Below are 19,521 nucleotides of genomic sequence, written 5' to 3'. Positions count from 1 at the left end.
TAAATGATTCTTTACTCTACAGAATATTCAAATTATTATTTCAGGAAAAGACCCCATGGCTGATCAAATCAACGAGTGGGCCGGTTTGAATCTCAGTTCAAAATCTTCTTCGTCGATGGCGTCCTCGCTGGCAGCGGCAGCTGCTGCGGCCGTAGCGGCTGCCGTCAATGAACCCCAAGACGATGCACCGTTGAACCTCTCGATGAAACCCTCAAAACCTTCAGATAGCCGAGAATCTCCTGCCCCGCCCTCTGGTTCCTCGACACCCAGTGCCAACAGTTTACAGAGCCTCAGCACAATCACGGCCGCACTTGGCGCGTCTGGCGGATCTTCTGATAGTACCCCACGATGTGAGTGTAGAAAACGAAGGAAAAGTATGATCCTTTGAAGATAGAACAGAAAGTTGATTTGCTTTTTCCCCATTCTTGCATGATTTACCCAGTTATATCCATATTCCTGAATTCGCATGAAGTTTATCCCAAAATGAATGAAAAAATTATAACTATCAAAACTATTCACACCACCAACATCCCGCTGAAATGAATTTATAGAATTCGTAAAACGAAATGTGATCCTCTACCTTCTTTCTTTCTTCTCATCGTGCTTCAGCTCGTCGAAAATCCAACAATAAGAATCGCTCGTCTGCCGCGGCAGCAGCAGCAGCTTCGGTAGACCCGGCGGTTTCGGCCGCAGGGTTCGCCCTGGGTGGCAACGCTTCCTCCGATGGGGCCGGTAGCCTAAACAATTCCCTCCACAGTAGCACCATCAGTTCGCTGCTATTGGCGGCAAGTGGTGGCACTGGAACTAACACTGGTGCTGGCGGCAATAGCAGCAACAGTGGCAATGGGGTCCTACAGTCATCCGGCGGAAGCGTAGTTGCCACCCAACTCGGGCTCAACAGTTCCCTGTCGGAGTTGTTGAAGATCTCCAATTACGAAGAGGGCGACTATGGAGCGCTGAGTGGATGTTAGTATTGTACTTGTTCATTTTCATGGTAGTTACATTGCTCGTGTCGTTATGATAATGAAGCATGTTTATTGTTTTGAAATTGCTTCAATTTTGGAAATACTTGCTTAACGTAGAAGCCTTTGAAGAAAGTAAAAGAAAATTTCAAAACGATAATTGTTATCATATACCGATTAACTTCAATACACTTTAGCATAACTATTTTTTATACTTTGGCAAATTTAAATCAAACAATTTTCTTGGACAGTGTAGGTTTTGTAGTTTTCTAAATCTAACTATGTCCTTTTCAAAACAATAATGCAACACTTTGCGTTTTCGTATTACAAATGTGAATTTATGACTATGTACTATTATAGAAAGGATTAAGTCTTTGAAAAACATTTTATAGAACGTACATATTCATGATCCGCCCGGCCAAATGATCTCCTCATATCTAATCAAAAAATCAATAACCAGAACTGAAAATTGTTCATTCATACTGAAATGGTCGATTGCTTTCACCTCAGTAGAATGCGAAACGACTTATGATTGTTCAAATAATCCTTTCCCAAAGCTATTCTACTGACCAGTTGAATTTACTTTTTTTTATCAAAATTTTGTAAACTTAGTAGACCAATTTACAATGTTATGAAAACTCATATGTGAATATGTACGTTATGTGGAAGATATTGATTTGGAAAATGTATTGGAGGTAACCACTTTCCCTTCGATGGGACTCGAACCCATGACCCTACAGTACGCTAGACTGGTGCTTTAACCAACTAAGCTACGAAGGACCTCCGTCGGCCTTCGCAACCTAGCGGCTACTGAACGAGCTCGAGATTCCCAAATCGAGCTCGTTCAGTAGCCGCTAGGTTGCGAAGGCCGACGGAGGTCCTTCGTAGCTTAGTTGGTTATAGCACCAGTCTAGCGTACTGTAGGGTCATGGATTCGAGTCCCATCGAAGGGAAAAGTAATTACCTCCAATACATTTTCCAAATCAATATCTCCCACATAACGTTTATATTCACATATAAGTTTTCACAACATTGTAAATTAAAGTCCAAGTCGGGTGGTTTAATCCCCGGAAATAGACAATTAACTTTGATTGAACTTAGTAGACCAAACCAAATTACGTTAATTTTCGCAGAAATATTTATATGGTGATACTGATAACGTAATCAGCGCAGATACTTAATACGTCATAGCTCTTGTAATTGTTATTTTATGAAAAAGTAATGAAATTATATTTTTATATGTATTCTGTTACATTTTGCGCTGAAATTGTTGGTTTTTCTTTTAGCATCTCAATTTAAGGAAGGTCGGCCTCGGAATTTGGGTCGAGGCGTATCTAAACCCAAGAAAAATACGGTAGCATCTCTATTGGCTCAAAGCCGTGCAGTAGGCTCGAAACCGTTGACCGCTCAGCAGCTACTCACACAAGAAGCAGAAATAGTATGTTCGGCCTCTATTATCAAACAAGAACATGTTGAAACATAATTATTTTTAGGAAAAACTTCGCCAAGCAATGATCGAAGCTAGTCAATCCATGGACAGTACCAGCAATACCAACACAGATACGGAAAGCGTGGCCGAGAGCGGAATGTCCGAGTCGGAGGGCGAAGAGCAAGTTAACGTCAAAGAACTGCGGGTACCGCTGGAAAAGGGCTGGCGTCGGGAGACCGTCATCCGAGGTCTCACCAAGAACGGACAAATCAAGGGAGACGTTTTTTATTATCCACCTCAAAGTTTGAACAAGATGAAAGGAATGAATCAGGTGCAGCTGGTAAGTTCTTTTTGGAGGATTCTTTACCTGAACAGTGCCGTTGACTAACACTTATTCACTGTTGCAGTATTTGGATCAATTCAAACCGAAGGACCTGTCACGGGACAACTTTAGCTTCTCGGCGAAGGCTATTGTTGGGACGTTTCTGCAGCCAGCTCCACCGCCCTATGCAACCGATGGCGAGTACATCAAAATGACGGACGTTGAAGTGGCGCGGCGCTTGGAGGAGTTGAAAATGTTCACACGGCATACGGCTTTGAACGTTGAACAGCGGATCGAGATCGCAAAGCAGCAGCAGGCACTTCGGGATGCAAAGAAGATGGCCAAGGATGAAATCAGCAAAAACAAGGAAAAGGTATGGGAATTGGTTTCTTCAATTGTTGAATGAGATTGCTAAGACAATTGTGTTACTGTAGGCTCGTCAAGCTAAGGAAGCTGAACGAAATGAACGGTTGGAACAGCAGCGGAGGGAAAGGGAACTGAAAAATCAACAAGCTTTGGAGGTATCGTATTCTAACATTAATTCTTATTGTTATTCGTGGAATATTCTGATTAACTGTGAATTGTGTTTTCTCTTCATAGGCTAAAAAGAAGCGGGAGGAGGAAATCGCCCGCCAAAAAGCCGAAGAAGCTGCTAGGAAACAGCAGGTTAGTACTGCAAGTTCAGTCCATCGAAATTAGCAATTGGTTCATTCAAATTCTATTTTTCCTAATTTTTTTCAAACAAAATCCATAAATTTAAAATCATAAATCGGCAATTTACAATTCACACAAATACGCGTCATCTGCTGTGTTAAATGTGCATTTGTAACGAACGACTCGGTTTACGCAATACAGGAGAAAGAACTGAAACGGCAGCAGGCAATTTTGCAAAAAGAACAGGTACAGATCGTAATGCGAATTACTCTCTAGAGTAGAGAATTTAGATTAGTTGTGCTACTCCATCCATCGCACCCTTCTCTATCATAGTCGCAATAATTTTAGCCCGTGTTTGTCCTTCGTCACAGAGTATTTAACCGAATCAGTAAATAGCCTGTAGTCAAAGTTCAGTTTCCTTTTTATGTTCTAAATTGAAATTTAAACCTACATGTGTGTGTGATAATTTTATGTTTGTAACTAATTTGTTTCCGCAATTGGTAGTTGTTTATTATTTTGCAAAGCGTTATCCATCGTACCTAACTCGCAACCAATCTTTCCCCAAGATTAGATAAATCTAGTGCTAGACAAACAGTGTTGATTAAGAAAACTTCGACTTTCCTCGCGCCAATGCCACACCAAATGTTTATTTTTGTAAATAACCACATAACTGTTCCAGACGTTCAACCAATATTACACCGATATTGCTCATGTTTTTCAGTCCGAATATTCTCACAATACTTCCCTTACCGTTTTTTTTGTCGTTTAGGAACTACAGAAACAGAAAGAGCTGATGTACGCCGTTGAAATGGTAGGCATCGGGGTTGTAATCGCAAACTATTTTGTGACCATTTTCGCTCATCTTTATTATAGTGTTTAACAAATCGCTCTTTAACAAGATCGCTTCCCATTCGTACACTCTAATTACTTTTATTTAACTTAAATTTCTACTCATTTTGTGGATTGATTAATATTTTAATAACTATAATAGAGTTAATCATGTTCCTCCGGTGGTTCGTGTTTCTTACTTTAGTTTTTGGTTCAATGATTGGCTGGCATCCTTTGGGGACGAAATATTTATTAATTTTCACTTTTTCCTGCTAGGGTAAATATACGTGTTCTTGTTAGTAACCCTCCTAGGTTTCGTTTGAAAACTATCACTTTAAAGTTTGTCTGTTTTCTTATGTTATCTTATGTTCATCTAAATGATACTTAGTGTTGCATGGTTTAGTATGTTTTTCTTTATTTTGAATGTTTTACTGTACAAAAAATGTAGTATCTACTGCTCTTGATCTCCTATATGACGTAGGAGCCATAGTTGTTTTGAATAATGAGGATAATTGAATTGTTGTAACGACGATACGACGTTCCATGTTTAAGCCCTCATTTGGCTAGTTCCGATTGTGGGCATTAAATCATCTCAAATATAAACGAAATTGCTATTGCTCTTTGTACTGAGAAATTGCTATGGCTTTTTTTGTGGCTAGAGACGTCTGTCTTCTGTAGTGGTTAAAATGAAACTAATTAATTTTCTGTCGGTCAATCTATAACTAAAAATATCAAAAAGAGCTATGATGTAGCTTAATACTTCTCAAGCAACCCATCAATTGCGGCTGTCCTCGAATATGTTCCTCTTGTGCTGCGGCTTGATCTTTGTGGCGTTACTTTTTCAATTTCATTCTCATCCTTGTCTGTTTAATCAGACAGCATAATACAAACTTGAATAGGAAGACGTTGATATTTCGTGCTCCACAAAAGTATGATCGATGTCTTCAATAACTGGATTCCGTTCATTTTCTTCTGTCATGTTATGATAAGTATTCGACTGATTAATCTACGACTGTTGGAAATGATTCATTTGTATGATTATCTGCTACTGATTTTTCTATGAACCGCGCATCTCTACTGATCACTATTTCATTTGTAGCTTGGTCGATAAATCGAAAAGCCTTGTGATAATCAGAATATCCGAAAAATGTTAGCTTGATGGCCTACGGTTCAAGATTAGTTCGCTTCATTTTCTTCACGTGGACGAATGTTGGGCATCCTAACCATTGAAGGTTTCCATAGCCATGTTTCTTGTTGAACCATAGATCGTGTCGGCTCTCAGGCCACCAATCTCTGATTTAGAGCAATCTCCTATTAGAAAAAGTTATAGGACCCTTAAGAGCTACATAGGGACACGGCAGGTATTTCCGTCCATCGTCGTAGAGGCTAAAACCAACGAAAGCAACGTACATTTGCTAGAACTCCACTATAGCAGAACGTTTCTCCTGAGCTTACGATTTGGTACGTATGAGTTTTACAAAAAAGCGTCTCGTTTATTGGTTTTCGAGACTATGACGAACAGACGAAAATACCTGCCGTGTCCCTATTTATAAAAAAAACACAACAAACTGTCTTGTGACAAAACTTATTAGCAAATTAGTTCCATGACATCGAAACGACATTCCTCATCACTGAGTTTGAACCATCAGACGACGTCGTTTTCATTGTTCCGAACAAAATCCAGTATCTTCGATGATTTTTTTTGCTGCTTTTTTCGGGAACGGCAGTCGTAACTTTTGCGATTTCGCAAATTGCGATTTTGCAATTTCGGATAAGAAGATGTTGGCTATCGTCGACAAGTGGAGCAATCGTGGGACGAGCTCTTGCAGCTCCTTCCTTTCATCTTCCATCCATTTGGCAACACAAATAGCACATTTCTATCGAATCTGGTTACATCAACTTGATTATGACCAAATTCGGTCGAATATCAGTTACGGCAACCGACCTGGAACATGTGTGCTACTAGGGAAGCTTCTATTAAAAATGGCCCGTAACCTATTGAATTAGCCGTAGGTCGAACAATAATTAAGGACAAGCCTCCCGGAATCCACATATAAATCAACTCCCGTTGCCAAGGGTCTTCTTGGTCACTAGCCCAGTATGCGGCAGCAAATCTATGAAGAGACTTTGCGTGATCATGCGGCTTGAATTCCAATGCCATATGCTGTGTTTCTGGATCCAATGCTTCCGGCCAGGTCGATGTTGGAATCTACCAAGGTACCCTACTGAGAAACAAATGTCGGGTCCTGTCCACATCATAAAATACATCCTAATAATTCAAGATATGGTTCTTGGAGTTTTGGTCAATTTAAGGGCTTTTCCGATAGGACTTTTTGATGAATTACATTCAATCATTCCAATCTTTTTTTTCCATCATCATTTTTTCCTCATGGTTGTTGTACTAGATCTTCACTCCAAGGAAGTGTTTCACCTCTCCACAGCCTTTACTTAACTTAGCTAATGCTATCAGAAGATCATCGACATAAAGTGAAAGGTATACTATTTCATCTTCTCTTCTACTAAGATTCACATAGAGACAGTAATCATGCCATGATCGTTTGAATCCCAATTCCATAAGTATGTTGTTGTTATGCAAGAAAGCTGTTTTTACATCCATTTGGTGAAAACAATAAGCTCTCTGGACACCAACAGTTAAAATCGTCCGTATTGGGAATTTGGACAGCAGGGGATGCTCTAAAACCAGTGAAAATCCAGGAACTTACCTGGAAAACTGCGCTCCTGTTCGCTGTGCGTCGTGGTAGACTCTATGTAGTCTACACGCCTTAATTGCGAAGAAAGTGTCTCATGTTTATTTATTAATTTATTCAGACTAGGCCGAAGTGGCCTGTGCGGTATATAAGAGTCTTCTCCATTCGGCTCGGTCCATGGCTACACGTCGCCAACCACGCAGTCTACGGAGGGTCCGCAAGTCATCTTCTATCTGATCGATCCACTTGCCGCTGCGCACCCGCCTCTTCTGCCCTCGGATCGTTGTCGAGAACCATTTTCACCGGTTGTCCGACATTCTGGCTACGTGCCGGCCCACCGCAGTCCTCCGATTTTCGCGGTGTGAACGATGGATGGTTCTCCCAACAGCTGATGCAACCGTGGTTCATTCGCCTCCACGTACCGTCCACCATCTGCACCCCACAGATGGTACGCTGCACTTTCCTTTCGAAAACTCCTAGTGCGCGTTGTCCTCCCGAGGCATCGTCCAGGTCTCGTGTCCGTAGAGGACTACCGGTCTAATGAGCGTTTTGTAGATTGTCAGTTTGGTACGGCGGCGAACTCTATTCGATCGGAGCGTCTTGCGGAGTCCAGATGTACGATTTCCAGCCACATGCGTCTCCGAATTTCTCTTCATTACTGGCAGTCACCAGTGAGCCAAGTACCAAATTCTTCATCATCGATTTCGTCACCACCGATGCAAACTCGCGGTGGGTGGCTCACATTGTCTCTTGAATCTCTTCCTATCATGTACTTCGTCTTCGACGTGTTGTTGACTAGTCCGATCCGCTTGGCTTCCTCTTCCAGTCTGATTGTAGGTTCTCCATCTTCTCAAAGTCAGTGCCATAATATCTATGTCGTGAAGCCAAATAGCTGGACGGACTTATTGAAAATTGTACAACTCGTGTTAATCCCTGCTCGTCGTATTACCCTTCCAAAGCGATGTTGAATAGCAGACACGAAAGACCATCACCTTGCCGTAACCTCTGCGGGTTTCGAAGGGACTCGAGAAGCCCTGAAACTCGAACTACGCACATCAGATCCATCGTCGCTTTGATCAATCGTGCAGTTTATCCGGAAATCCGTGTTCGTGCATTAGCTGCCATAGCTGGTCCGATCGATTGTATCATATGCGGCTTTAGTCGATGAATAGATGATGTGGGCACGTTGTATTCGCGGCATTTCTGCAGTATTTGGCGAATGGCGAACACCTGGTCGTGGTGGAGCGTTCGCTCATAAAACCCGCCTGATACAGCCCCACAACTCCATTGCAATTGGTGTTAGTCGACGGCATAAAATGAGAGAGTACCTTGTAGGCGGCGTTCAGCAATGTGATTGCGCGGTAGTTGCTACAATCCAGCTTATCGCCCTTTTGTAGATGGGAACACGACACCTTCCATCCACTCCTGCGGCAAAACTCCTCCTCCCAAATCTTGGTAAGACCCAGTGCAGCGCTCAGCCAGTGCCTCACCACCGTGTTTAAATAGCTCTCCTGATAGTTGGTGAACCCCAGGGGCTTTGTTGTACTTCAGCGGTCAATCTCCTCCTGGATTTCCTGGAGATCCGGAGCCGGTAGAATTATGTCTTGCGCGCCCCCAGGTCCATCACCATACCGCCATCTTCGTCTGCCACATCGCCATTCAGGTGTTCTTCGTAGCTGCCGCCACCTTTGGATCACCTCACGCTCGTTTGTAAGAAAGTTCCGTTTATGTCCTTACATATCAGGCGGCACGTGGCCCTTACGTGAACGGTTCAACTTCTCAGAACTTTCGTTATTAGCGCGGCAATTCGTCGTCTTCACGGTCTCGATCTTCCTGCTGACGCTTTTTCTCCGGAAAATCGAGTTTTGTCTGCAATCTCGCCCATGCTGCATTCTTCTCTTCTACTAACTGCTCACATTCGCTGTCATACCAGCGTTTCTCTGATCCGGGGCACCGTGCTGCAGCAGAGTTGGTGGTTACCAATGGTGGATCGAATATCTCTCCAGCATCTTCGAGACGCTGCGCCTAGCTGCTCTTCCGTTGGGAGTGCCACTTGCAGCGTTGCGCGTATTCTTCGGCTAGTCTCAGTCTTGTAGCGCCCAATGTTTAGCCGCGGCGTCCGACTCCGACGCGTGTTGTACAATCCAGAGCGCAGGCATACTACAACAAGGTAGTGGTTGGATTCAATATTCGCACTGCGGTAAGTGCGGGTTCGTGATGTCGAGAAGAATTTTCCGATTAAAACGTCGATTTGGTTTTCCGTTTCTTGGAGGTGATTTCATGTGGCCTTGTTGATTTTTTACGGGAAAGAAGGTTCAGACTACCATTCCGCGGGAGGCTGCGAGTTTATGCATCGTTGGCCGTTGTCATTCGATACGGTGTGCGGACTATCCGGTCCGATGACCGATCACATTTCCTTCCTCCTCGTGCGTTCATGAAACTGATGACGATTTTGACGTTCCGCAGTGGGCACACCGTATGCTTTGTCTAGCTGTGCGTAGAACTATTCTTTCTCGTCGTGGTCTCCCTTCGTGTGGGCAGTGCACGTTGATGACGCTATAGTTGAAAAACGCCTTTAATCCTCAGTTGCACATCCTTGCGTTGATTGGCTGCCACCCAATCACGCGTTGGCGCATCTTCACGCACGAAGCCGGTTTGCTCGTTGGTGGTGCCACAGCTTGATAGAAGGAGCCGCTCGATGACCGCTTTCCACACTTTCTGTTCTGTCCAGCAAATCTCCTGAGCGCCACGACGTCGAAGCGGGGATGTAATTCATTGTAGATCATCCTGTCGCAACCTGCGAAACCTAGCGACTGCAGTTCCATGTTCCAAGCTTCAATCGTGATCCTTTATTCGTCGCCTAGATCTTTGCCGATTATATCGAGTCGATTATCTCTTATATTGTTCGTAATGATTGGTTTTCAGGCTTATTGGGCCTGCGAAACCTCCTGTCTCGTCGGAGGGCCGTCGTCAGGGCTGTTAGCGTCCTACCTAATACCAGGACTTGGGCTTATGGCTTTGAGCGGCACACGGTCGTTTGTGGGGCCTACTTGCGGATACATGCAGCTTTTATAGGAATTTAACAGTGCCCACTGTCAAACCCCACAATCCCAGGCAAGCCCACAACCTCGCAGATGGCCTGGGAGGGATCGTCAAGCCCTTGACATATTCCGATCTGCAGGGCCTGTCTCATGTCCAGTTGTCGAATAGTTTGGAGTTGTAATTTCATGTTGTTCATCATCGGATGCAGTGGTCCCATCGAAACTTGCTCAATATTTCATCAATATATTCAACAGGATGACGCTCAATCAGTTTCTACATTGTTGTGCACTCTAACCTTGGTTTCCTTCTCTTGCAAGAATTGGAATTACCAGGAGTACTGCAGGATTTATTTCGCTTGCATGATTCATCAAAACGTACACCTCTGGCGGTGAATACTCTTCTAGCTGATCTACCCCATAGGCGATAACCATTAGATCAGTCCAATCATAACGCTTCCTCGGTTTTTGGTATCCAGCTTCCTTCTTTATTAGTTTGGAATCCGGGCGAACGCTTTACATCCAAAATACGCAGCTTTTCTAAATTCGGTTTGATTCTAGTCCAGCATTCTGCAGGAGGTACCTTTCCTTGGATCCCATGGTAGGACTTCGATTCAGCAGTACGTCGCGGTGAATGCAGCTTCGCACCACATATTTTTTGGCATTCATGAGTCGATTAACATGCATCTTATTTTCTCCACTAGTGTCTGGTTAAATCTCTGCGCCACGCCAGTAAGCTATCGTCAGCTGGATTTGGATACCCTTCTGCTTGTAAAATTTCCGTTGCTCGTTTGAACAGTATTCAGTACCCCGATCAATCGTCAGTTTACTAATCTTGAGATTCCAGTGAGGAGATGTCATCGCCTCAATTCTTGAAAACATCCGAATACTGGAGGCTTTCGCTTGATAGTGTGAATGACTGCAAAATGACTAAAGTCGCTCTAAAAACACAAAATAGCGGGACACTTAATGGACAACTCGAATTCTTGAGCCAGTAAATGGATCTCTACATTCGTCTGTTTTAACGCACGTGTCACACGTGTTAGCTCTCTTGAATTCCAGTGACAGCAGCAAGACAGTACTTTGTCGTTCGTCGTAGAGTTTCCATTTCGCCATTTTCGTGTCCTGGGATTCGGATGAACTTGATCGTATATCCGGAAACTCGGGATCCGGATTTTCGATGTTTCCCTAGAAAAAATATTTTTAATGTAAAACGATTTTATTTAATGTTCAGGGTAAACTTCATATTTTAGAAAGGCCAGATAATACAGATTTCAAATTGGAACTCAATTCAATTTCAATTTGAATCGATTCTAAAAACGACTTCAAGAATCAAATAATAGTCACGTTTTCTGAAGGAATATATGATCTCCGAGTCTGAGAAGAAGGGTGCTGGCGGTTGAAGTCGCTTGACTGTTTGACTTGTTTTGTATATGCATTGGGTTTAGACAGTTGCAGAGATTGCATTCAATAGTGACGGAAGATGGAATATGTGCAGTAGAATCGTACTGGGCCCAAAACCTATTGGACATATGGGAACCCCATCACAAAGAAAACACAATACTAGAGTATCCTTCAACCCATGGCAGACTACTAATTGACTTTGCCAAGAGCTGCAGCTCTTCCTCATCTTGAACAGATCGCTTCCTAATCTTGATGTTAATCGTTAATTTATCGTTATCGCCGATAAAGTTAATTGTTCAACGTAATCGCTTCTTGATAAAGATGAATCAACTCAATTATCTCGGAGTTCGATAACTTAACGTTAACTCGATACTTCAATGATAATGGGTTATATTACACGATTAAAGTTTATACAATTTTGACAGAAGCGAGAATTGGACAAATTGATTGCACCCTGTTGACCAGAGTTGATTTTGATCGAAGGATACACCAAAAAATTAGGCAAGCATCGGGTCGGATCACGTACTTGTGCATATGCTGGAAAGTTTTGACGAACGTCGATTGGAAGGACTGTCTGGATCAAGAACTGTTTTGGAGGGAAGTTCAGGAAGACTGACTCAATGTTGAGCGGCGCGAGAAGATTAGTAAGGGAATATCAGCTAGTGTACACAACCTCGCTTGTGACGGAGATGGGTAAGCAGGCGCCAAATATATGGAGCTATCTTCTGCTGCTGGAAAAGTACTAGCAGTCCTCCATCGAGTGAATAGGGAATCTAATATTTTGGTGAAGGTGTTCTAATAATCATCTCCGATATTTTATGTCTGTCTCTCTTTACTAATTTAATAATAAGATGATATCGAGCATCACAAAGAACCTTGGTCTCTAATAATACAATGTCTGAGCCTACCAAATAAACGAACTTGGAAAAAATGTCTGATGGGAGGTATAAAATATGATATGAGTTTATCGCCTAAGTTGTGTTTCTGTTCAAAACAAATAACTTTGTGAAGAAAAATTACACTGTTTGAACCGGAAATGAAAAGTATTTTTGTCCGGTATCCTGGATTTTCGATTTCAAAATAATATCCTGGAATCGGAAATCCGAATTTTCCTGAATCCGATTTTTGTCCGGATGTCCGGGATGGAATCTCTATTCGTCAGCCAAAGCTATAGTTTTATTAATTAAAATTGCTTTACAAAATACCTCACTTACAAATTCGGTAAATCTGTTCTTCGTTGACAAACATCATCGCACCTTCTAATTCTCTTACTTTATACAGAATGGACCTTGAAATAGGGTGCTAATGTTTCAAGTTACATGCGCTCGAATTAAGCCTACGTTTCTAACACTCCCGCCGTAACACTTCATACCCTGAAGTTTTACCATATATTTATTAATTTGAGTGCTAAACATAACGCTGTTTAATGAAAAAATACATTAAAGAGAATTAGTAGTACAAAGTACAAAGTAGGACATCAATTATTTCAATATTAGATTTACATTAAGTTTTGGACAACCCTATTCATATGAACACTGGAACACTGCAGATTCTTGAAAATACCTATGAATTGTTAGATACTTATTCAAACAGCAGAAAGATAAATTTTAAACACAACACCACGAAAGATTACTTGAGCTAAGCAAATTGGACCTGCTACAACACTTATAATGGATTCTGTTGGTATCAGCCGTAACGGATGTTTGTGACGAATGTTGAACTGAAGTATTCAACTCACGGTTTTCCTGCTTACGGATGCCCATTTTTGCCATATCAGTGATTTTTACAGAAACCGTAGGGACTAGACATACTATTGTAATACACAGTGGTTTCTGTCTGCTGTCGTTTGCCTTCTAGCTTTGAATTGCTTTTCGTGATGAACTTCTCACCAGCGCATAAATGATCCGACAAATAACCTTCTGATCAATAGACTTCGTGCATCTCGGGAGAATCTATTGTGAGATCCATGAAGTTATTTTGATAGAATCGTAGAGCGCCGCCATCGAAGATGTGTTTGAGAATTCAATTGCATCGAATTTCTTTTTAGTGTTGGGAGGGAGATATTTTGTCAGTTTTACTGACTCTCAGCAGCAGCAAGACAGCTTTTGTCGTCTGTCTAAAAGCTATAGTTTTATTAATTAAAATTGCTTTACAAATATTATATTTAGTGTAAAAAATAGAGTGGCCCATTTATATAGAAAATTTTTTTATTTCTCGAATACTGAATATTAGTTCTACAAGTGTAGCAGCTGTTCCAATAAATTTTGCTTAAAAGTTTTCTGTAGCTCTCAAGTTGGCTGATTTAGAGCAATTTTACTCAATTGGATTAGGTGTACCTAAAATAAACAGTATTTTTATCTACTTACTATTCTACTTATCTACTTTTATCTACTATAAGTCGTGACTTTTAGAGCTGAAAAATGCAACTTTGATGGGTAAATGCTCAATATCTCTTTCCGATAAAAGTTATAATCGTTTTTTTCTCAAAATTATTTTTTTCAAAATTTGAATCTCCGGTTAGGCAGATCAAAAAATATGTTTACGTATTTGAATGAGCAATTCATTTTCTTCATTATGTGAAAAAATGGAGATATTTTCGAAAAGTTTAAACCAAAAAAGTATATCAAAATACTGTTTTTTTAGGTACACCTAAGATTAGGTAAAATTGCTCTAAATCAGCCAACTTGAGAGCTACAGAAAAGCTTTTTAGATAAATTTATTGGAACAAGCTGCGCTACAACTTTCTAGAACATAATATGTAAGTATTCGAGAAATAAAAAAATATTTCTATTTTTGTTATAGATGGGCCTTATTTTTTGAGCACTCAATGATGGGCTTACTATTTCGAACAATTTTGTAGAACAACAGTTTTTTTCTAAAAATACAGTTTTGCATAAAATGCATCTTTCCGCGTAAATCTGTATCCTGGAGCATAGTGCATTGCTTTAGCGTTTGTTTCTACCGAAGTAGGTATTTAGACACTCGTCGAGATGAAGCTGACCAGTACGGATTTCGTATTCCGGTCTATCTGGAGAAACTCTTTCCGTTCCGGATCTACAGCTGGTACATCTTTTCAAGCCCTTCTGATACTTCCGTTGCTTCGATATGCAACTTTACCCTTAACTCGCCAGTTGGCGAAATTGTCACACTTCAGTTGAGGTTTTCCGGAACTCTTTTCAATGAGGTGCCCATAACCTAAAGAGATTTACGTATCCGGTAATCGAAAGGATACGCGAGAATTAACGAACAAGTACCGTGTGGAATCGAAATCTGTCCGCCTCATGCGATATCAATAAATCAGAGGGGTTAAAGATAATGAATTAAGAAATAATTTATCTCATCCTGTTCAAATACTTGACAGTAAGCTTTTAGGGCATTGAAATGGAAAGTAGGTTTGAAATTAAAACAACAAAGATCAAAAACATTATCACCACCCGAACAGATGCGGAGTTCCTGCCTTTTTTGCGGGTAGAGCAAAATTGCACCAAAAGTAATTGCGTTTTAATTACATGTGAATCACCTTGGGATCGCTTCCCAAGGCGCGTATAGAAATATTTTCTATGGTCTTCTTTTCTTCTTCTTATTGGCATTACATCCCCACTGTCTGTCCCACCTCGCAGCTTAGTGTTCATTAAGCACTTCCACAGTTATTAATGCAAGGTTTCTAAGCCAGTTTACATTTTGTATCTGTATATCATGAGGCAGAGATGATACTTTTATGCCCAGGTGGCGAGAGTTTCAATCCGAAATTGCAGACGGCGCGTCTTACCGCAAGGCTAAGGAGGGCCCAGTTTTGGTAGTTTAGTCAAAAAGTCTGCTTCAATTTAAATATTTAGTTAAAAAATAGCTGTACAGATTTTGATCAATTGATTTGAAACTGTCAAGATGGACGGCCAGACGATGTTTCCTTAGCCTTTTTATCCTTCTTCTTCTTAAAGCCCTTACATTCCAACTTGAACTTGGCCTGCTTTTCAAATAGTATACTATTAGCATTTTTCAGTTTTCTATTCCCAGGAAGTCGAGAATGTTGCCAACCTAAAAACATCTTAGACCGGACCGAGGATCGATCTTGCAACTTCAGGGTTCTTCAATCCTACGCCGGAGAACCCTTTTTATCCATTAATATCTTTTAATGTTCGGCTAAATATGTTTCATTTATATGGCACTGGGTTATTGGAATATTATACCCGTATCCTTTGTGTAGGTGGCGTTGTTATTTTTTATTTTTTCAAACTTTTAATAAGATTAAAGTGATGGTATGAATCAACAGTTATTCCTGATCGTGACATGCTGTTGCGTTTCGAACACCTCTTCAAAACTGGATTTTGAAAAGTTGTGCACCATCAACATTTATTTTCTTCGTGCAACGGTTTGGATACTTATACTCATAGATACGCGCCACTTCATCTACTATCGACTTATGACAGCCATACCAAATGAAGAGAAGTACCATTTAGGTACCGTCGTGCGGGTTTTTTTGACTCGGGGCTACTTTGACACTAAGACTAAAAAATACCAAATTTAAAACAGAAACAGTAATATATTCCTTGAAGCCTATTCAGATAAAGTTATTATTTGATAATTATTACCTTGATGTTAAAGTTTACATTATTTATCAAGTGAAAATTCGTTATTTGAACAGGCTTTTACTCGATGTAAGTTAAGGTACACTGATGTTTCTCCAAACAAATAAAAAAACTATTCTAACTGGAAACGTTTTCTATGATGCTTTATTTGGCTTACCTAAAGTACTTTGTTGTTAAATGCATCCTTGTAGTTTTATTTTATTTTCGCTTACATTTTCTGTTTGTTGTATCATCTTGAATATTTTAATTTAAAATTCTTAATAAGCTTTTCCACTATTCACTTATTATTCCACTAAATAAATGTCTATGGTTAAACTAAACTCATTATTCACAAATCTATCATTTGACCAATCACATAATCTGAATCTGATCAATTCAATTATCTACCTTATAAAATCGAAAGGAGCGAGAACGGCGACGACAGATATGGCCCTCATCAAACAGTTGGAGCTGCGGGAAGTTTGAAGAGAAGGAGAAAAGAAGCACCAGGTAACTTATCAAAATTACTTTGTTCTACCAAATTGAGCCAAAATTATCCTTATCTATGTATTACTTTTAGGTTATCCTTGACAAGTTGATCCAACGCGAAAAGAAACTTGCCATGCGAAAGCGAGACACCACCATTCTACAGGAATTGAGGTAACATAAACTGTTTTTCAGTCTGCAACAATGGTGTATAATTAAACCGCCGTTTTACTTTCCAAATCTGTAGAAAACCGCTAGAAGATTCAGAAATCATGACCAAACGGAATCCTTCACCATACCCAGGATTACGGGTATGAAACAACAGGACAAGGCTTTTCCGACCTTCTCATGGTTTTCGAATTCCTGCAAAACTTTGGTGAAACGCTTGGTTTTGGAATCTACAGGTAACTACCTCGCGTTACTATATCTTTCAGTTTATTAAAATTTTCCGTTCCCCATCTCACCAGAAATGGAAACACTGCCAACGCTGCAGACTCTTCATGTGCACTGACGAGCGATAACGCTCAGAAGCCGAAGAGGAGCCATTTCCGTGATGACGCACCTTCTGGTGTGCGCCATCGAGGATCCGGAACTCAATCCGGCGGCACACAACACTGCTCGGTCAAACCCTCCGCCAAGCTGACATTACCTATCGAACGTTTCGAAATTTACGGATATATGATGCCGTGGCACACGGTGAAGTGCGGCAGCAGAGTGGAACAATCTGGAGCGAGAACGAGAGCGCACCATTTACCGACGGAGGAGGATATCAAAACTGCCAGTGATAAGAATAGGCAATTCTATGCGCTACTGTCCGAAAACACCTGACAAGTTGTCTGGAGCTGTTGAAGGATAAACCTTTGTTTCCATCAATCCGGCCACGAAAGCGCAGATTCTAGCCATGCTATGCAACGATTTGCTGATGAACAAAGCCGTTTAGAGATCGAAGGTAGTTTAGATACTCAGGCACAGCTGAAGAAGGATCGCTATCTTCTGGATAATAAAATTAGGAAATATAAGATGCTTGTAGCAAACAACGAATCGAGCAGCATGAGAAAGCGCAAGCTGCAGCGTAGAGAAATCGCTTTCGAAAGCGGCTGAGGAAGCGAAGAGAGCGAAGAAGCAGCAGCAGCTGCTGCCAGTGTTGAAAATGCAGAAAATCCTACCGAAACACAACCGCAAAAACAACAATCAGGAGGAGAAGACTGAATGTGAGCCGGAAAAACGGAGGAAGGTGTAACGACTGTTCCGGTGGATGTAAATACCACAGCTCCAACCAGAATCGGAACAGAATCATAAGGACGAAGCACCTCTAAGCGAAGAACCACTCAACAACGGAACGAGTACACCAATGGAAGAAAGTCCTTAAGGCACCACCCACCTGATGCACGATGATTCCATGATCAATCAAAGGATATGAGTTTCAACGAAATGAGTGATATGTCCGGTCTAACATCTCAACAGCCTCCGAGGAGCTGATATGGATAATCCATTTTCTAAATCCATGATCCATGATGCACCGAGTGAACGAAATGACGACGACAACAGTGACCTGGAAAGCGAGGGAACTCAGCTGGAAGAAGACGAAGACGCTCATCTAACTGCGAGGAAGCGCAGCGGAAGTATGAGCGCATCCTAGAAACGTCTTCCAGAAAGCAACAGCTTGAGCATGCTTTGAACCAACTACGGGTTAAATGCGGCCAGGATCGCTACTGGCGCGTTACTGGAATCTCTAAATGTGGCGGAAACGTAGAAGCGATGGAATCTGCTCAGCAGGATATGTACAAATACGAAAATGCTCTCGAGGAGCAGCATGTATAGAAACGGTTCCAACGGAGGAACCAGCTGTACCTGAAACGGCTCCACCGGTACAAGAACCAATGGAAGATGTGGATTCCACCAGAGGACGACATTCCTCGGTTTATTCCAACGATAGCGGACATAGCTCGCGTGATCGTGACAAAACAAGGAAAACAAAGATTCCAATGATTTCATCACATCGGACTGGAGGAACGAAGCAAAGGCTGAAGGAGCAAGAAGAAACATGACTTCTTCAATCAGGAAAGCGCCAACGACAGCGAGTCAAGATGTCCAGGAGGAAGACAATTCGAACTAGCTTCAGCAACTGCGAAGAAACAGAACCGATTCACAATCGGAAGCGGAACCCCAGTCGCAGCCCATGCCGCTACCGGTGGAAGATCCTCAGGATGCCAACCGGTTGCCGATGCCGCCGGTAGTCCACGAACTCAGTTCCGGCACCCATACAGTTGGGCGCGAAGAAGAACGCGATGAAGATCACCTGATGGACATTGAGGATCATTCCGACGGCTATCCTGGTAAAAGGGCAAAATCACGACGAAACCAAAATTGTTGAAGTGAACAATCAAATTGGAGGCGGAATGTGAATCTGCAGCAGGATGATGGTGATGTAAGTAGGATCAATGTTATTCTAAGAGCTGAATATGTTTAATTCCACGTGATTATGCATCTGACTAAATTATTAATTCATTTTTGCTTTGAATAGGTTCAATTATTCAGGAGGAAACCCCAACCATCACAATTCCGGATGACGATACACAGGACGGTGAAGCAAATAGGCACGGTAGCGATCAGATTATGGAAAATCCTAACATGATGGCTGCAGCTGGGGACAGGAAGCAACTGTGATATTAAGCCAAAGCTGGAGAACGGTGAAATCGGTAGCTCCGGTCGAAATGGGCGGTTCTGTGGGCAGGACGTCGAAATGGTTGAAGGCAAAGAAGAAACTGGTCAAGTTCGAGTTCAAGAGAGACGATGACTGTACGATGGAACGGTGGCTCGATTGTGAATAAAGATCTTCCGCTAAGCAGCACGGAATGTCCACTTCCTTCGCTGAAGGAACTACTCCGGCGCGATGGCACGCCAAGTGTATACGAACATCACCTGCAAAGAAATCTGCCAGTCTCAGGGCAACCGTTGGGAATCGGAAACAACATCCAATTTTTAGCGTTCCGTGAAAAGGAGTAGAGATTCACTTAAAAATGAATCATTCTTATCCCTGTCCGGACTAGACGAAGAAGAAATGAACGATGATTGCAAAACGGGTGAAAAAGAAGGCCAGATGTAACTGGAACGAAGTACAACAG

At 41.7% G+C, this 19,521-nt stretch overlaps 1 pseudogene; it reads left to right on the top strand.

Annotated features, from left to right (window-relative positions):
- Nucleotides 1-19,521, top strand: part of LOC134210310 (uncharacterized) — a 204,800-nt pseudogene that overhangs the window by 177,306 nt on the left and 7,973 nt on the right.

This window comes from Armigeres subalbatus, chromosome 2, assembly GCF_024139115.2.
Source record: "Armigeres subalbatus isolate Guangzhou_Male chromosome 2, GZ_Asu_2, whole genome shotgun sequence".
Taxonomy (NCBI): domain Eukaryota; kingdom Metazoa; phylum Arthropoda; class Insecta; order Diptera; family Culicidae; genus Armigeres; species Armigeres subalbatus.
This window is presented reverse-complemented; position numbering and strand designations above follow the sequence as displayed.